This window comes from Petaurus breviceps, unplaced genomic scaffold (genome assembly GCF_028583685.1).
Source record: "Petaurus breviceps papuanus isolate PSGF00001 unplaced genomic scaffold, PetGlider_PUasm1.0 90925, whole genome shotgun sequence".
In the NCBI taxonomy this organism is placed as follows: Eukaryota; Metazoa; Chordata; class Mammalia; order Diprotodontia; family Petauridae; genus Petaurus; species Petaurus breviceps.
Genome location: NW_027187380.1, coordinates 34,767,658 through 34,785,478, shown reverse-complemented (window position 1 = coordinate 34,785,478; position 17,821 = coordinate 34,767,658). Strand labels below are relative to the sequence as shown.

The following is a 17,821-nucleotide window of genomic DNA, read 5'->3' as shown; positions in this document are numbered from 1 at the left end:
CTGGCATGGGCATTAAGCACTGTTGTGGTAAAGGTCCAAGACAGAGTTCAAACTGAAGAGAGATACCCTATGGGTAGTGAGGTTCCTTCTCAAGCTCTTATTTGTGAATGACACTGGGCTTATTAAACATCAAGGCCTCTGACATTGCAGAGTCTCCTGGATTTGACACATTAGAATTCAAATGATTTCAATTTAATTATCCATATAGGAAAAATCAAGTGGGTAAAGATTGCCTATTTTTCTGACTATGCTGTATAGCTACATAGATAACTCATGAGTTTATCTATTAGATATATTGGACAACCATTTGACATGTCTATTTGTCAAATAGACATTTATCTATTTGAAGAATAGACAGAAAGTTGGAGGAAGAGATTGCTTTTGGGAAACTACAAAGCTCTTTTAATGACCCCAAACTTCTCCCTGAAACACAGGCTCCCCTTTTGAATGCCACTATTCTATGAGTTTAGTATGGCTGTAGATCAAAGAACACAGAACCAAGCTCAGCTCTAAGTTTCTTAGCCACACATTGAAAGAGTACTTCTAATTTGCTTCCTGTTTTCTATTTCAATTTCAGGAGGCAATTTATTTCCCCTACCAATTGCTACCTTTTGAAGAGAAGTTCTTGGGTCTGTAAATCTTAGCTCTCAACAAAGCCATTCCTTTTACATCTTATTCAGGAAAGTCTTTGCCTTTGAGACAAGTGAGAAAAGCTTATCTCTTTTCACCAAGTGGTCATTTGGAACCTGAGCCTTTCCTATACAGGAGCCCTTTTCCATGACCAGTTGGCTAAATTGATATTCCTAAAGAAGAGGTCTGATCATGTCACTCCCCTACTCAATAAATTTCCATAGTTCCTGTTACCTCTAGTATAAAATACACACTTCTCTGTTTGACATTTAAACTCCTTCACCACCTGGTTCTCACCTACCTTTTTCAAGTTTGATTGTACTTTAGTCTCCTTCAGATATGAGGCCATTCTAATAAACCAGCCTCTATGCTGTTCCTCACACAGAACGTTTTTTTTTCTCCCATTTCTGTGCCTTTGCACAGGCTGTTCCCCATGTTTGGAATGCACTCCCTTCTTATTCCCATGTCTTAGAAGCCCTCATTAACTTCAAGGCTCAGTTCACAAGTTCATGGGCTCACAGAACTAGAACTGGAAGGGCCCTCAGAATAGCCAGTATTATTTTGTGTGTATTTTGAATATACCTATACAAGTTCATGATGTCTCCCCTAAAAGAATAGAAATTTTTTGAAGGCAGAGACTATTTCATTTTTATCTTTGTATTCCTACACCATACAAAGTCCTGCACTAAAGCTTCATTGTGGTATAGAGGTGACCCTAGTTTCTTGAAGGCTTTGTCAGTGGAATGGCAGTTCTCTCATATTCTACCATTCTGAAAAGACTTTGAAGTATGGCCCCCAGTTACTGGCTTAACAACAACACAAGTCAATCTTATTTTTTGAGGACCAACCAAACCAATTAAGGGAAGCATATCACCATTAATCTGGCTACAGGATGATGAATTTTTTTTGGTCAAAAAATTATGAACAAAGAAAAATTTTAAATGCCCTTCAGTTTTATATATCCTTCCATTTCTATGATTCTGGCTGAGTAGTGAGAAGTAAGGCAGAGTATGCTAAGAATCACTCAGTTTTAGACCATCAGTAAACTTTGACTATAGGAACTTTAAATATTAGTTCTATTTTCAATGAATAATGAGTAGACATATTACTCATGGAGCTGAATCATATCAGTCTTTTTTTTTTTTAAAGCAATCGGGGTTAAGTAACTTGCTCAAGGTTACATGACCAGTTATTTCTGGGTGTGGTGCTGAGTATCTGAGCCCGGATTTGATCCAGGTCATCCTGACACTGGAGCCAGTGCTCTTACTCGCTGAGACACCTGGCAGCCCCAATCATATCAGTCTTAACATTTTTAAGAGCAAGGAAGGAAATACTCATAACAACTTTGGATAGGGTAGTAGTTCATGACCAAATGAGGGATAGAGAGGATCACAAATGGTAAAAGGAAAATTTTGATTATATAAAATTGAAAAGGTTGTATACAAACAAAATTAATTGAGATTTAATTAGAAAGGAAAAAAATCTTTGCAACAACTTTCTTTGGTAAAAGTGTGATATTCAAGATGTAAAAGGAACCGATTCAAATATATAAGAAGAAAAGTCAATCTTCAATTAGAAAATCATTAAAGGGCCTTAATAGGAGGTTGTCAAAGGGAAAAAAAACAAGCTATCAAATAGGTTAAAAAAATGATCCAAGTCACATGTATTTAAAGAAATGTAAATTAAAACAATTATAAAGGGAAAGAGGAAAAAAATAAATAGGCATTTATTAATTGCCTGCTATATGTCAGGCACTATACTTTACAAATAATCTCATTTGATTCTCACAATAATATTTCCATTTTATAATTCAGGAAATTGAGGCAAATAAAGGTTAGTGACTTTCCCACTTACACGGCCATTAAGTGTGTGAGGTTGTATATGAACTCAGTCTTCCTTACTCTAAGCCAACTGTACCCCCAGCAGCCTAAAAAAAAAAGCCAGTGCTATTATTATCTCTATTTTATACATAAAGAAACTAAGATAGACAGAGATTAAGTGACTTCTCCAAGGTCATACAACTACTAAGTGGCTTTGGCAGTATTTGAACTCAAGTCTTCTGGACTTTAGGTCCTACAGTCGATCACTAAGCCTTATCTGTCTCTGAGGTTCCAACTCACAACCATCAAACTGACAAAGGCAACAAAAAAAGGAAATGACAATTATTAAAGGGGCTGTGTGAAAATAGAAGCATTAAAACATTGTTAGTAGAACTACAAATTGATCTAGCCATTCTGGAAAGTATTTGGGAACTATACCCAAAAAGTCACTAAACTGTGTGTACCCTTTGATTAAACAATACTACTCTTAGGCCTATATCCAAAAGAGATGCAAAGAAAAAGCAAAAAAGAGTTATATGAATGAAAGTATTTCTAGTAGTTCTTTTTTTCATCGACCAATAACTGGAAACTACAGTAGTGCCCATAAATTGGGGAATGGCTGAAATTGTGGCATATGAATGCTATGGGATAATATTGCTCTGTAAGAAATAATAAAAGAGATTTCAGACAAACTTGGGAAAGCTTACATGAAATGCAGAGTAAAATTAGTACAACCTGGAGAACAACTTATACAACAACAACAACAAATACAGAAAATAAAATACCTTTGAAAGACTTAAAAACTCATATCAATTCAATGACCAACCATGATTCCAAAGTACTGATATGGAAACAATTACCCATATCTTTACAAAAAGGTGTATGAGACATACATTTTTGGATATTGCCAATGTAGGGGTTTGTTTTGCTAGACTATGCATAGCTGATAAAAAAGGGTTTCTTTGGGGTTTTTTTTGCTTTCATTTTTTTTTTTAAGGCAGGAGGGCAAAGGTGTAAAGGAAAGTTAGCAAGAGGGTTACCAAAACAAAAAAAATAAATAAAGAAAAATAGTAATTGAAGAACTTTTTAAAATGCATGGAAAAAGAGGAGAAAGCCAAGATGGTAGAACAGAGGAAGCACTACAGCTCAGTTCTCCCAATATTTCTTTCCAAACAATTTAAAAATAATACCTCAAATTCATTTCTGGAGCAGCACAGTCAACAAAAGGTCGAGATGAGACATTTTCCCACCCCAAGACAACTTATGAGGTCAGAAGGAGAGATTTGTGGTATTGGGGCCAGGTCTGGCCCACCTCAGAGCACATTCTGCACAAGTGGTGGACCTTAGAGGAAGCCACAATAGCAGCAACAGCAGCTTCAGGATCTCTCAGCCCAGAGATGGTAAGGAGATCACACAGAGGACCTTGTGCTAGCATTGGACACAGGAATGGATGGGGTTTGACAACTCCATTGCCTATATGCAGTTCTGAATCATAGTTCCAAGGTAGAGGAACCCTTGTGGTCTCAAGGGAGTGTAGACCAGGGGAGCAGTGACCTCATCTCTCCTGGGATCACATCACCTTGGAAGAACCAAAACCTTACAGACCCCCAGAATTAGTTGTGAAAATGGCAGGGTGGGGGTGGCTACGTGGTATAGTGAATAGAGCACTGGCCTGAAGTCAGGAGGAACTGAGTTCAAATCCAGCCTTAGACTCTTGACACTTACTAGCCATGTGACCTTGGCCAAGTCACTTAACCCCAATTGCCCTATCTTCCCTCCTACAAAAAGCAAAAAACAAAAACAAACAAACAAACAAAAAAGAAAATGGCAGGATGAAAAAGCCTGGAGCTTGAGACAGTACCCTCCCCATCTCCCAACAAGTAAGCAGAGCCCAGCTTCAACACAAAGTTCAAAGTCAAGAAATAGGCTAGAAAATGAGCAAACAATAAAAAACAAATCCAATCTGACCAAGAATCTGAAAGCTTAAAGGCAGTTTGAGTGAGTAAGAAAAGAGAAAGAGAAGAATAGAAGTCTGAATGCCATGTGTACCATGTCTACATTAATATAAGCCCAAATGGAGTAGATTACATATCACTTAATTCTGAGATTTATATAACAGATTTCCAAATTCTGATCAGGGATAAGAAAACTAAGTGTTCTAATCTAATACCAGTCATCCCATGTAGTCAATCATTGATTTAGAATTACTGCAAACTGGAAAACCAAAATAACACCAACATATATCTATGATGGGACCTTTTCTTTAAAAAAAAAGAAAGCAGAAGATGGTAGAAAAGAGGCAATAACTCAGCTGAACTCTCCCAACATTCTCCTCCAAACACCTTTGACATAATGCCTCAAATCAAATAATGGAGTGGCAGAGCCAAAAAAGATCAGGATGAGAAATTTTTCCAGCCCAAGACAAGTTAAGAAGTCAGCAGAAAACATCTGTGACACCGGGGTGGGGACTGGCCTAGAGCAGTCCAGCCACAAAGCCACAGAACTCCGTGTCATAGGGGCAGCAGCAGATTCAGGATCTCTCAGCCCAGAGACAGTAAAGGGGTCAGAAAACTGGCAAGAAAAAGATTACAAGGGGCTGTTTGTTGTCGTTGGGTGCAGGACTCCATTGTATTGTGATATGCAGTTGTAAATCACAGTTGTAGGGCCAAGAAGAGTGCTAATACCTATGTCTACAAGGGAACAAGATCCCTTCCTGGGTAAAGACAAGAACACAGGGCAAGGAACAGTGACCACACCTCTCCAGGGATCATATCACCTCGGAAGCACCAAAAGTCTACAGACCCTCAGAACTAGTTCTGAAAACAGCAGCACAAAAAAAACCTGAATCTTGGGACCATTGCCCTCCCCAACCCCAGGTGAGCAAAGTCCAACTTTAACATAAAGTTTAAAGTCAAGACATAGTAGGGGAAAATGAGCAAACAATAACAAAAAAACTTTACCATAAAAAAGCTACTATGGTGACAGTAAATATCAAAATACAAACTCAGAAAAAGGCAAGTCTGTCAAAACAGCTACAAGCAAAGCCTCAAAGAAAAATATGAATTGGACACAAGACCAACAAGAAGTCCTGGAAGAGTTTAAAAATCAAATAAAAGAGGTAGAGGAAAAATTGGGAGAAGAAATGAGACTGATGAAAGAACATTATGAAAAGAGAGTCAATAGTTTGATAAAATAAGTACAAAAGTACTCAAGAAAGTAACATCTTAAAAAAACAGAATTAACCAAATAGCAAGAGATGCATAAAACCTCACTGAAGAAAATAATTTCTTAAAAATTAAAATTGGGCAAATGGATGTTAATGACTCCCTGAGACTTCAAGAAACAGTACAACAAAGTCAAAAGAATGAAAAAATACAAGAAAAGGTGAAAAATCTCATTGGAAAACCTCAAACTAGAAAACAGATTAGAGAGAGGTCATTTAAGAATTATTGGACTATCTGAAAGCCATGATCACAAAGAGTCTAGACATCATGTTTCAAGAAAATATCAAGGAAAACTGCCCCAATATCCTAGATTTAGAGGGTAAGATAGACATTGAAAGAATTCAGTGATCACTTCCTAGAATAAAGCCCAAAGTGAAAACTCCCAGGAATGTTATAACCAAATTCCAGATCTCCCAGGTCAAAAAGAAAATGCTTCTAGCAATTAGAAAGAAACCATTCAAATGCAGCCAATTTTCACTTAAGGTAAGTGAATTATTTCACATACCTCTCCTCTCCTCAGGGCTTTGCATGGCCCCACCCCCTGCACATGGCCAAGGTCCCCACAGCTGGAGCAGCTTCAGTGCCTGGGACTGCCCTTCCCAAAGCCTGTTGCTACCCATGCCACTGCCTGTCAGGAACCAAAGCTGGAGCCCCCAACAAGTGAGGGATCTCCAGGGAGTTGCGTTGACATAATGTGAGAACTGTTTGCACCCTGAAGCCACAGTCAGGATCAAATAAGATTTAGTAGCTACCAGTTAAAAGTGTATAAGGCTTGAAATATAGTACTCTACAAGGCAAAGGAACTAGGATTACAGCAAAGAATAACCTACCCAAAATATAATAAAGAGCAAAGTAGATTATATTCTAACACATAAGAAGAGTCTATTGATGTAGGAGTTATACTTGAGTGCAATTAGGCCATCAATTTGTCACATCGGAATTAGTTTGGGTTTTTTAAGTAAAAGAATTTTTTAAAATGGTACACAAGTAAAACAGCCTAATCTTGAATTATTTAAACAAGGTAACTAAAAATAAAAAATGGGAAATGAAAATATAAATGACATGAACACTATCTATAATAATTTCATCCATGAAAACCAACTATAATGAGACTAAAAGAATCCAGAAAGAGCCTTAGTCAATAATATTTTACTTACTTGTCAGAGAGATAACTGTCAAAGGCAACACCAGGCTAAAACATGAACTTGTTTGAAAGCTCTTATGGAGAAGTATGATGGATGACTATGAACAGTATCATTTCATAAAGGAAAGAGAAGCAGTGGAAGATAAAAACACTGAAAATAAAACAGTAAAATATCCAACTGAGCAGAGTCATTCCAGGGATAAAAAAAAAAAAAGAAGAGAAATAGAAGATTTGCAAAAACAAACAAACAAACAAACAAACATTTTAAGAAACTGCTTATTCCATAAAGGGTACAGCACTTGGACCCTAATAACATGGTCCCAGATGTGTTTATAAAAGAAAATGGAAGGGAAGAGAATAAAGATGGGAAAAGCAGTCAATATAAACAACAGATAGATAGACAAAGAGACAGACATATATATATATATATATATATATATATATATATATACACGTATATACATAAAGGTTTATGTGCATATCAAATTCTTAAAGCAATATGATTCTGAAAGAATATTAATATATAAAGTATCTGGGAAAATGTAGCAGATGTCAGACCTTAATAATAAATAAAAAAGATGACCAAGTAAACATTAATAAGTACTGACCTATATTCCTCCTTTCCTTTGTATGCTATATGTTCTACAGGAATCATCTCAACATGAATTGAGCTGAAATTTTACCTTCTACAAGAAACATTTCCTGAACCTATCCCTTAATGTGAGTGCCTGTCTTCTGTTTATTATTTCCAATGTATTGTGAATATAGCTTGTTTGTACATAGTTGTTTGCATATTATCTTCTCCATTAGACTGTGAGATCCTTCAAAGTCAGGACTGTCTTTTTCCTTTCTATTTATCCCTGGTACATAGTGGGTGCTTAATAAATGTTTATTGACTGACTAACAGAACCATCCATGAAGGAATTGAGGGCATCCTCTATTAATATATTAGTAGGGAACAAGCAGGCTTTTGCAAGAAATATTCAGCAATAAACCAAATCTTTATCATTTCACAATTAAGTGAAAGATACAGAGATATTATGCCCCTATTGTGCCTATTATTTGCTGATTATTTTAAAAGAATTTGACCTTTAAAACAACTCTGAGGTACCACTTCACACCTATCAGAGTGGTGAATATGACAAAAAAGGAAAATGCTAGATGTTAGAATGGATATTGGAAAACTGAGCCACTAATGCACTGTTGGTGGAGTTGTGAACTGATTCAACCATTCTGCAGAGTCATTTGGTACTAAGGCCAAAGGTCTATAAAACTAAGCATACCCTTTGATCAAGCAATACTACTGCGAGGTCTACATCCCAAAGACAATCACAAAAAAAAGGAGAAAAGGACCTACTTGTATAAAAACATTTCTAGAAGCTCTTTTTGTGGTGGCTAATAATTGGAAATCAAAAGGATGCCCAACAATTGGGGAATGACAAAACAAGTTGTGGTATATGATTGCAATGGAACATTATTGTGCTATAAGAAATGACAAACAGATGATTTCAGAAAAACCTAGAAAGACTTACATGAACTGCATGGTAAAGTGAGAACCAGGAGCATGTTGTACACAGTAACAGCATTATTATTCAATGAAGAACTGAGAATGAAAAAAAAAAAGAAAGAAAAGAAGAGGGGCAGCTAGGTGGCACAGTGAATAGAGCGCCGGCCCTGGAGTCAAGAGGACATGAGTTCAAATCCAGCCTCAGACACTTAACACTTACTAGCCATGTGACCTTGGGCAAGGCAGTTAACCCCAATTGCCCTGCATTCCCCCCTCCAAAAAGGAAAAAAAAAAACAAACTGTGAATGACTCAACTATTCTCATCTCAATACAATCCCAAAGGACTAACGATGAAGCATCCTATCCACTTCCAGAGAGAGAACTGATATTGATTGAATACAAGCTGGAGCATGCTATTTTTCACTTTTTTCTTTCAGTTTTTTTCTTTTATTTGAGTCTTCCATAACTAATATGGAAATGTTTACATAATTGCACTTTTATAACCTATTTTTTGCTTACTCTCTGGGGGGGGGGGAGGAGGTAGGGATAGAATTTAGAACTCAAAACTTTAAACCATAATGTTAAAAACTGGGGGGAAAAGAATGTTACATACGCTATTACATATGATTGATGTGTTAGCTAGTTTTGCTGAACATTTTTTTTTCTTTTTAAAATCTCTGTCACAAGGGAGGACTTGCTAAATGGGGTAGGAAAGGGGAAAGGTAGATTTAGAAATTATTGTAATATGAAAACAAAAGATAATAAAATAAAACTTGAAAAACCAAAACAAAAGTATTTGACTTGTTAGAACAAAATACCACTTTACAGTCTCTTCTGTAACAAGGTTTCTCCCATAAATCAAGATCTTGCAAGATTTCTTGGATGATATAATAGAAATAGCCCTGTTCAATAACCTTTCGATAACATCATCAAGTGAGGAAACAAAGTATACTAGCCAAAGATATTCACCACAGTGATAGAGAAAATCCAGCAGAGTCTAGGTCAAAGATGGAGTCTCTCTATTGATAGTGATGTTCTCTAGATGTTCCTATTTGGGTATGACATGTTGATTTCAACAAGTCCCAGAATATTGCAGAGCCTCTTGAAAAGATATATAATCACTCAAAGGCATTTATTCTGTCCATCCACATAGGAAAAGTGTGAAGAATGTCTATTGACAAAATTTCAACATACATTTGGTTGGGCACCCTATAGAATCTATGTGTTGGGATAGGCATTATAGATGAAGCTAAAGCTGAACAACAGGAGGAAAGCAGACTGAATGTCTTTCAGGAAATTCCACACCTCTTTTGCTAACCCTAAGCTCTTTCTATGAAAGAAAAAAAACATTTTTTCAAAAATTACATTTTGCCAGTTATGGCAGACTCTATGGCAATGAGACATAGAAGGAATACCACCATGATACAAAGAACTAATTATAAACATCACCCAGAAAGCAACAGAGAATCAAATAGTGGGTGTGAGAAGATTGCAAAATAAAACAATGAGGAAACCTGGAGAACAGGAGTCAAGGGCATCATCAAGGAACTGTATGATAAGAAGAGAAGATGGGCTGTTCAAATGACAACCTGGAGGGATGACACCTAAGCAACCAGGGTGCTCTATTGATGCTCTTATGATGTCAGAAGAAATCAAAGGAGGTTTCAACACACTGGCGTACCCCATGTGGTGAACTTTTTGGAGAATGTGGACAATAATCACACAGGATGGGAAGGAATGTTTGGGTTTAAGTCTGCATCATTAAAAGGGCTCCCAAATGAATGTGATTACAGGTGCAGCTGAGTATTTTAATATCCCCAGCAACTGGCATAGGATCTGGCTCATTTGGGGGACTGGACTTGTTATTTTACTGGAGTGGGGAGCTTTGATGAGGAACTTCCTCTACTATTGTAAAAGATACCTTCTTTGTACTTAGAAGCACTAAGAAAGGTTAAGTCCACTTGACTCATGATACACATAGCCAGTTTGGATAAAAGACGGGACTTGAACCCAAGTATTATTGACTCCTAGGCTAACTTTTGATCCACATGCCAGACTGCATCTCATCTGGTAGGGTAAGTGCTTAATAAATTCTTGCTAATTGATCAGTAAACATTGCCCATAAACACCCCAAAGACCCCAAAGGCCCATTCTAAGAAGACATCACGAGTTGCAGCGGTTGGGATGGGAAGAGGAAGGATGGAATAACATTCCTCATTTTCCTTTTTAAATTAGAATAAAATTAATGTACTGTTTTCTGCCTATGGGAAGGAAGAAAACAAGCATTTATTAAGCACCTACTATATGCCAGTCATCATGCTAAGTGCTTTACAATTATTTCATTTGATCCTCACAACAACCCTGAGAGGTAGGTAATATTATTACTGCCACCCATTTTACAGAGGAGAAAACTGAGGCAGACAGAGATTAAAGGATTTATCAGGGTTACAAAGTTACCAAGTATATAGGGCTGGATTTGAACTCAGATTTTCCTTACTCCAGGCCCAATGCTCTATTCACTGTACCAGCTAGCTGTCTTTATGGGCACCAAACTCTTACAACTGTCCACTTTCTAGCAGAAACTCTATTGTTGCTATCATTAACATTTGTGGAAGCTGTGGATCTTTCACTCCCTATCCCACACTGCCTTGAAAGTGAGTGACTTTTAGAGAAAAGGGAAAGAATACTGTATACTCCTGGGAATTAAAGTGTGGCTTCAACTTCATCTGAAGTGCCATTAACATTTGTGGGAACTGTAGCTCTTCTGTCCCCCTGTGTATCAACAGAGTTGTCCAAGATCTACTAAGCTCTATCCAGACTCCAACTGAGATACTCAACTGGGAGTACCTTGCCCATAACTGAAACACACAGCCTAGAGCCACTTGGATAGGTCACTTGAACTCTCAGGCCTGGCCCAGACACCAAACCAAAATAGCTCTCAGGAAATGGTTTCAAAGTGTTTCTTTACTCAGAAACCTGGCTCAAACTCCCCACAATCTCCATTAGCAGTTTCTTGATGTTTGGAGAAAAAACATATAGTGTAGGCCACACCCATGCCACGCCATAATTCTACAAACCCCTATCAGCACAGCTCCCATATCTTATAAAAAAAAAACAAAACTTCTACCTCTGGCTCTCCTAATTCCTGTGATAAAGTTACCATTTGCAAAGGAAAAACTTTGACCCCCTTGTACCATTCCCCATGCTCTCATCAATATCTATTCTTTATTCCTACCCAGTTCCTATTCTCCTCTGCTTTCCCCTTCCATATTTCCTCTGTAACCTCTGCCTTTTATCCAAGGTCTCTATAATTCCTTCCGTCCTTTTTTTAAATTTGTAGAAATCTTAGACTCTTCTGAAGACATCACCACTCTCAGCAGAATGCCTTCTAAGAAGGAAGAATGCTTCTTCATTCATTCATCAGGAAGAAGAGGAATGCTCTTTGTATTCCATTGTTACTTCCTGACCCTTCCTGCTGCTGTTGTCACTCTGAAATCTTTTCTCCATTGATGTCTACTCTGTCTATCACTAGCAACTGGTATAGATCTTTGTTACTGTATTCCTCTTGTCTTCAGATCAGTTTCCCTTCTTTCCCAAGGAATTTAGTAAGTGGCTTAAAGTTTCTTTCGTATGCCAAATCCCACTGTCATATTTGGGGATTTCAATATATGCATTAATGTCCTCTTGATTTCCTCATCCTCTGAGTACATCAAACTTCTCGGTTCCATTGACTTTCATCTCTAACACACCTCAAGCATTTGGAGATCTGCTTCTAAATTCTACCACTTCTGTGTCCTCAAGGCTTGAAATTCCCCTCTGATTATAATTTTATCTCATCTGTCTTGCTTCACTCTTCTTAAACTTATTCTTCTTCCTCACTGTAACTTTCAGCTCCTTCATTTCCCCACCTCATTCTCCATTTTCTTCTCTCCCTTCACAGTCTAGACCCTATAGTTAACTATTTCATTTATGCACTAACATCCTATCTACCACTTTGTCTTTTTGCCCTTAAACAATTTATGCCCTGCCAATCCTTAACTCTGGGTCATCCACATCAGCGACTTTTCCCACTTCCACTCCCATATTACTGAATGCAAGAAAGTCCTTACACTAGATAAAGTCAGGTAACCATGTGGACTGAACAAACTACAAATTCATGTTATCTAATGTTAACTGGGTCTTCGTGCTTCACAGCAATCCTTTATTCTTCTCATATTGAATCTTTATGATACTCCCTGTAGCATTTGGTCCAAACTTTCTCTTGTTCTCTTTAAGTCTTTAATGCCACCTTCATTCTTATCTCTAAGGAAATGAACTTTTCTATTCCTTGACCAAGAAAAATCTATAGTTTTCTATCTTGAACTCTCTTCCCCTACTCTCCAATCTCAAAAGTCATCTACCATTTCTTTTGTCCTTTCCTCCTTTGCTCTAGTCTCTGAGTACTGCTACTCTGAAGCTGCACTATTTTGGATAGTTCTGACTTCTCCATGTCCCAGGAAGTTCATTATTGGGAAAACCTCATTACCTTGCAATATTCCATCAGACTTGATATTCTACCTCATCACTAAACTCTGTCCCTCTGACTGAAGGGTGAAGCCAGGAACTACAAAACCTCCATTTAAGGAAGTTCAGCTAAGAATATCCCTTCATTTCTCATCTGGCTAAACAACTCTGGGACATTTCTCATTTCTCCACTCCCTCCCCTTGTCAGGTACCTTTCCCTCCTTTCAGTTTCCTTTAGTACATTGTTTCCTCCCTACCCCTTGTGATAGTCACACCCCTTCCATTAGATTAAAAGAGAGGACTATCTTTTTTTTTTTTTGGTATTTGTATCCTCAGCAATGCCTGGCATATGGTATATGCCCAATAAATGTTTATTGACTAAGATTATGAAGAAGAGATGGTCTTTCTCCTTGTCAAGAATAACTCTGGACCCTTCATCCCACCCCTTTTCTCAAGGACCTTTTCCATTAATCATTCTTTCCCCCTCTCATTTCAAACTCTTCTATTAGCTCCTTCTCCCTACAAACATACTCAGGCCTGTCTCTCCCCCCACCCTATTCCTTAAAAAAACCCTTCAAGTAATCTGACTTTACTATAATGTCAACCTACATCCTATATCTTTCCTCTTAATCTGCCTCTCAATTCATATTTAGTAAAAATCTCTCTCCTGAACTCACATTTCTAATCGTCTGCTTGAAAATCTTCACCTAGGTACCACAGGCACCTAAAACTTCATAAAACTTATCTTCCCTTTAAACCTGCTCTTCCTTCAAATTTCCTTATTTCTGTTGAGGCTATCACAACCCTTCTAGTCATCCAGTTTTCATTCAGTCAATAAATACTTATTAAGTTTCTACTATGTGCCAGGCATGGTGCTAAGCTCTGATGACACAAAGAAAGGCAAAAGACGCTATCTGCCCTCAAGGAGCTCACAATCTAATGGGAGAAGACAACACATAAAAATAAGCTAAAAGGGGTGGAGGGGAGAGGGAAGAAGAGGATCCACTCTTATTGAGTCTTACTGAGACAAAGTCCTTGAGTCAGTGGGAAATGATGAAATAGCAACTCCAGTTGTTGTTGAATCATTTTTTCAGTTGTGTCTGACTCTTTGTGACCCCATTTGAGGTTTTCTTGGCAAAAATACTGGAGTGGTTGGCCATTTCCTTCATTTTTGTTGTTTTTGTTGTTATTGTTTTTACATTTAAGCTAATTTTATTCATGCTTGCTTTGGGATGAGGGAATAGATCATCCAGTAAAAAACATACAGTAAAACAAAATATGTTTTACCATATATGACTTTTAATCTACAATAATGATGTACCTTAATTATGTCCAGACACACAAGTCTAACATCACAATTAAAAAAAAAACACAATTAAGACTTCTAAGAGCATTTTATAATAAATTAATTCCTAATTTTTCTTTGTAGATAGATCAAGCACATCCATAATACAAATTCTTATACACATTAAGTGCTTTACTTAAAATAAGCAAAAGTAAAAAATATATATGTGGACAACCTCAGAACAAGCTGATATTATAATATTCAGCTAGTTAGGCAACAAGTTATAGTGCCAAATGGAAAAACTTGATTTGCAAATAAATTTTAAAAAAACTAAGTTAACTTTCTATAATTAAATACAAAAAATATACTGGTTTGCTAAAATAAATGTGATATATTTACATTTCACTATATAGAATATAGACCAGAACACAGTGAATTATTCTACAGATGAGGAAACTGAGACAGAGTTAAATGACTTGCCCAAGATCACATAGTTAGTTTAAGGCCACATTTGAACTCAGGTCTTCCTGACTCTAAGCTAGGTATTCTATCCATTGTGCCACCTAGTTACTCTGGACCATTTCCTAAAAATGGAGCATCTGGGAGGAGTTCTCTATTATTCACTCTCCACCCTCTCCAATGTTCTTTGGAAAAGACTACTATGATGGTCCAAGGCCCACCTAGGAGAGTGGCTTCTCTTTCTGACCTTCTTCTCTTTCACCCTGTCTAGCCCTGATATCCTAAATTGTAAATTCTAGGAAATAATGAGATGGCAGAAAATGCAAAAGAAGACAGACAGGCTCAGCTTGTGATCCAGATCTCAGGGGCCTGACACAGAGGATTTATAGAAGTGATAGTCATATAGGATATGGCTGAGAAATGTCATTCCCCAAGTCAGCTGACATCTCACTCAGTTGCCTCAGGCTGATCTGTCTTCCCTTCTGGTTTTCCTATGGCACCCAGAGCATAGCAAAGATGAAATACCTATGACATCATCAGAGGCCACAAGGTCATAGTAACTTTGACAAACTCAGGTAGAGTAGGTTAATTAGGCTACGATGACAAAACAGAGACAATAGGAAAAATGTGAAACAAAGATGTAGTTACTATTCCTGCTCTCACAAGACATACAGACCAAGAGGCAAAAGAGATTCAAAATTCCAAATCTGGATGTTAAGGTTAAGGCACAGTATGCCTTAGTGTGGTTGTAGCTTTTAATTCACACTGAAATTCTGCTAATTCAACAAGATGTACACACACACACACACACACACACACACACACACACACACACACACACTGCTACTTGCTACTCCCTGAAGTCAACATGTCAACTCTTGCCTTTGTGTATTCACACAAGCTGTTCCCCATGTTCTCTCCGTGTTTCTGTCTCCCACAATCCTCACCTTCTTTCAAGATTCATCTCACATGGCATGTAATACACACACACGTATATGTATATATATGTATATATATGTATATTTGTGCATATATGGTGATAGAAGAGGCCTTTGAGACTTCATAAAATACCACATTTTCAACTAAATACTATAAACTTATAGAGGATTTCAAATTGCTGAAGTAGGCTTTTCAGATTCAGGAAGAATAACTACAATGGATTGAGCATTGTATTTAGAGTCAAGGAGACTTGAAATTAAATCCTGCAGTATGAGCACATGTAAGTCACTTAACCTCTCTAAGACTCAGTTTGCTCATCTGTAGGATGAATGGGTTTGACTTCATAACCTCTAATGTTCCACCCAAGCTCTAAATCTATAATCCTGTAATTATTCATGCTTTTAGTATCAAAAATGGCAATAGTGAGTTAAAAACAGAACAAAGGAAATGGTTCTTTACCATCTCCATTCTATGCCTTTTCCATCTGTGTGAATATCATCCAACTTGCCTCTTAATTTAAAAATTACTAGAGGTCTAATTGTCATGAAGATGGGATTAGAATCACTGTATTGTCAGAGGTGGATGGGACTTTAGAGATCATCTTCCTTGATTATATAGAGACAGAATTGGAGGTCCAAAGATATTAGTTGACTTTCCTGAGATTACTTACAAAAGTAGCAAGTAGTAAAATTAAAATTTGCACCCAGATGTTCTAACTCCAAATTTATACAACTCATTATGCTAGATTTTCCTTTCTGAGCCTGGAATCATAGAAAAGAATGCTCAAAGGCAAAAATGAAATAGCCATCGCTTTCAAGAAGTTTACATTTGTACTGGAGTGGCAGCCAGGGTAAGGCAGAGTAAGAACAACACAACATACTCACAGATGAATACAAAATGTATTAAAAATATATGAAAAATAAAATATAAAGTTATTTCAAGAATAGGATACTAATAACTGGAAGAATCAGCAAAGGCCTATAGTAGCATGTGGCTTTTGAGCTGAGTCTTGATGAGAGCTTAGGATTCCAACAGGTTGAGTTGAAGAGAAAAGCCTAAGAAAAGACACAGAAATGGGAAATGTGTATAGAGTTTGGCTAGACCATATATTGGGGAGAGAAATGTGCAATGAATGTGGAAAGATACAGGCTGGAGCCATATTTTAAAGAACTTTAAATGCCAAACAGAGGTGTTTTATTTTCTCCCAGAGGCAATAGGGCATCTACCTGCCATGCTCCTATGCCCTATTATTGATGTTCTTGCACTATCTCAAGAGAACTTTCAGGGACCATGCCCTGGAGAAATTCAAACTCCTGCCTAGGGCTGTGTTCTCCTGATCAACGAGTCCATTAAATGCAGCTACCTCAGACCCATGAATGTCCTTTTTCCCACCTATCTTCCTGCTATACTTCTATATCTTACCTATTAAAATCTTATTCTCTTCTGAAAGGAGAATGTAAATTTGCTGCCCTCTAGCTCCATTCATCATTACTGTGACTTCTCAGATCAAAACACCCTTCCTTAGTCACATCTCCCTTATTATGGTTGTTACGGGGTACTCACTAGACCAAAAATTCCTTAAGGACAGAGATTGTCTCCTTTGTATTTGAAACTTCAAGCTTAGCACAGTATCTGACACATAGTAAATTATTAATAGATGTTTTTTCATCCATTCATAGTGCAAGTGAGAGGGAAAACAGCTAAGGTGGTGGTTGTATAATGGAGAGAAGGTGATGGAAAAGAGAAGTTGCAGTGGTAGAATCAAGAAAATTTGGTAAATGATCAAATATAGGGAAAGAGGAATAATTCAGGAAGGTCCTGTATTTGGGAAGCTGGATCATTAGAAGAATGGAGGTGTCTTTGTCAGAAATAGGGAAGTTAGAAGGAGGGATGAGTTTGGGGGGAAAGATAAAGAGTTGTGTCTTCGGAGATGTTGAGCCTGACATTGAGAGGTTTCAGGTTAATAGTGTATCTCCTATATGTGAATTTATAAATGAAATACCTCTATTTATATGTACTTATAAATAGAATACATGCAAATCATATTTGTATTTTTATATGCATATCAATATAAACTAAGAAATACATATTTAAACTAAATATGTGCGTTTGTTTCTGTTTAGTCTTTATAGGCAGCTAGCAGAGCCAGCTTCTCCTCTGGCTGCTTCCCTGGTCATAAATCTCCTTTATCTTGATTTGCTATACCAGAGTTGTATGTCCTGAGGCTAATCTTAATGCTAGGGAGCCCTTACAAAACAGAAAACAACTGAACCTTCAGCCACGAGCAGATTAGGTAAAACTAGTGTTGGA

At 37.3% G+C, this 17,821-nt stretch overlaps 1 long non-coding RNA gene across 4 annotated transcripts in view; it reads left to right on the top strand.

Annotated features, from left to right (window-relative positions):
- The window catches only part of LOC138152705 (uncharacterized), a 72,067-nt gene that overhangs the window by 37,153 nt on the left and 17,093 nt on the right, over positions 1–17,821 (top strand). For all 4 annotated transcript variants that reach the window (XR_011166179.1, XR_011166180.1, XR_011166178.1 and 1 more), the window contains one exon: positions 7,467–7,538. This is a non-coding gene — a long non-coding RNA (uncharacterized lncRNA). The remainder of the gene's footprint in view (positions 1–7,466; positions 7,539–17,821) is intronic.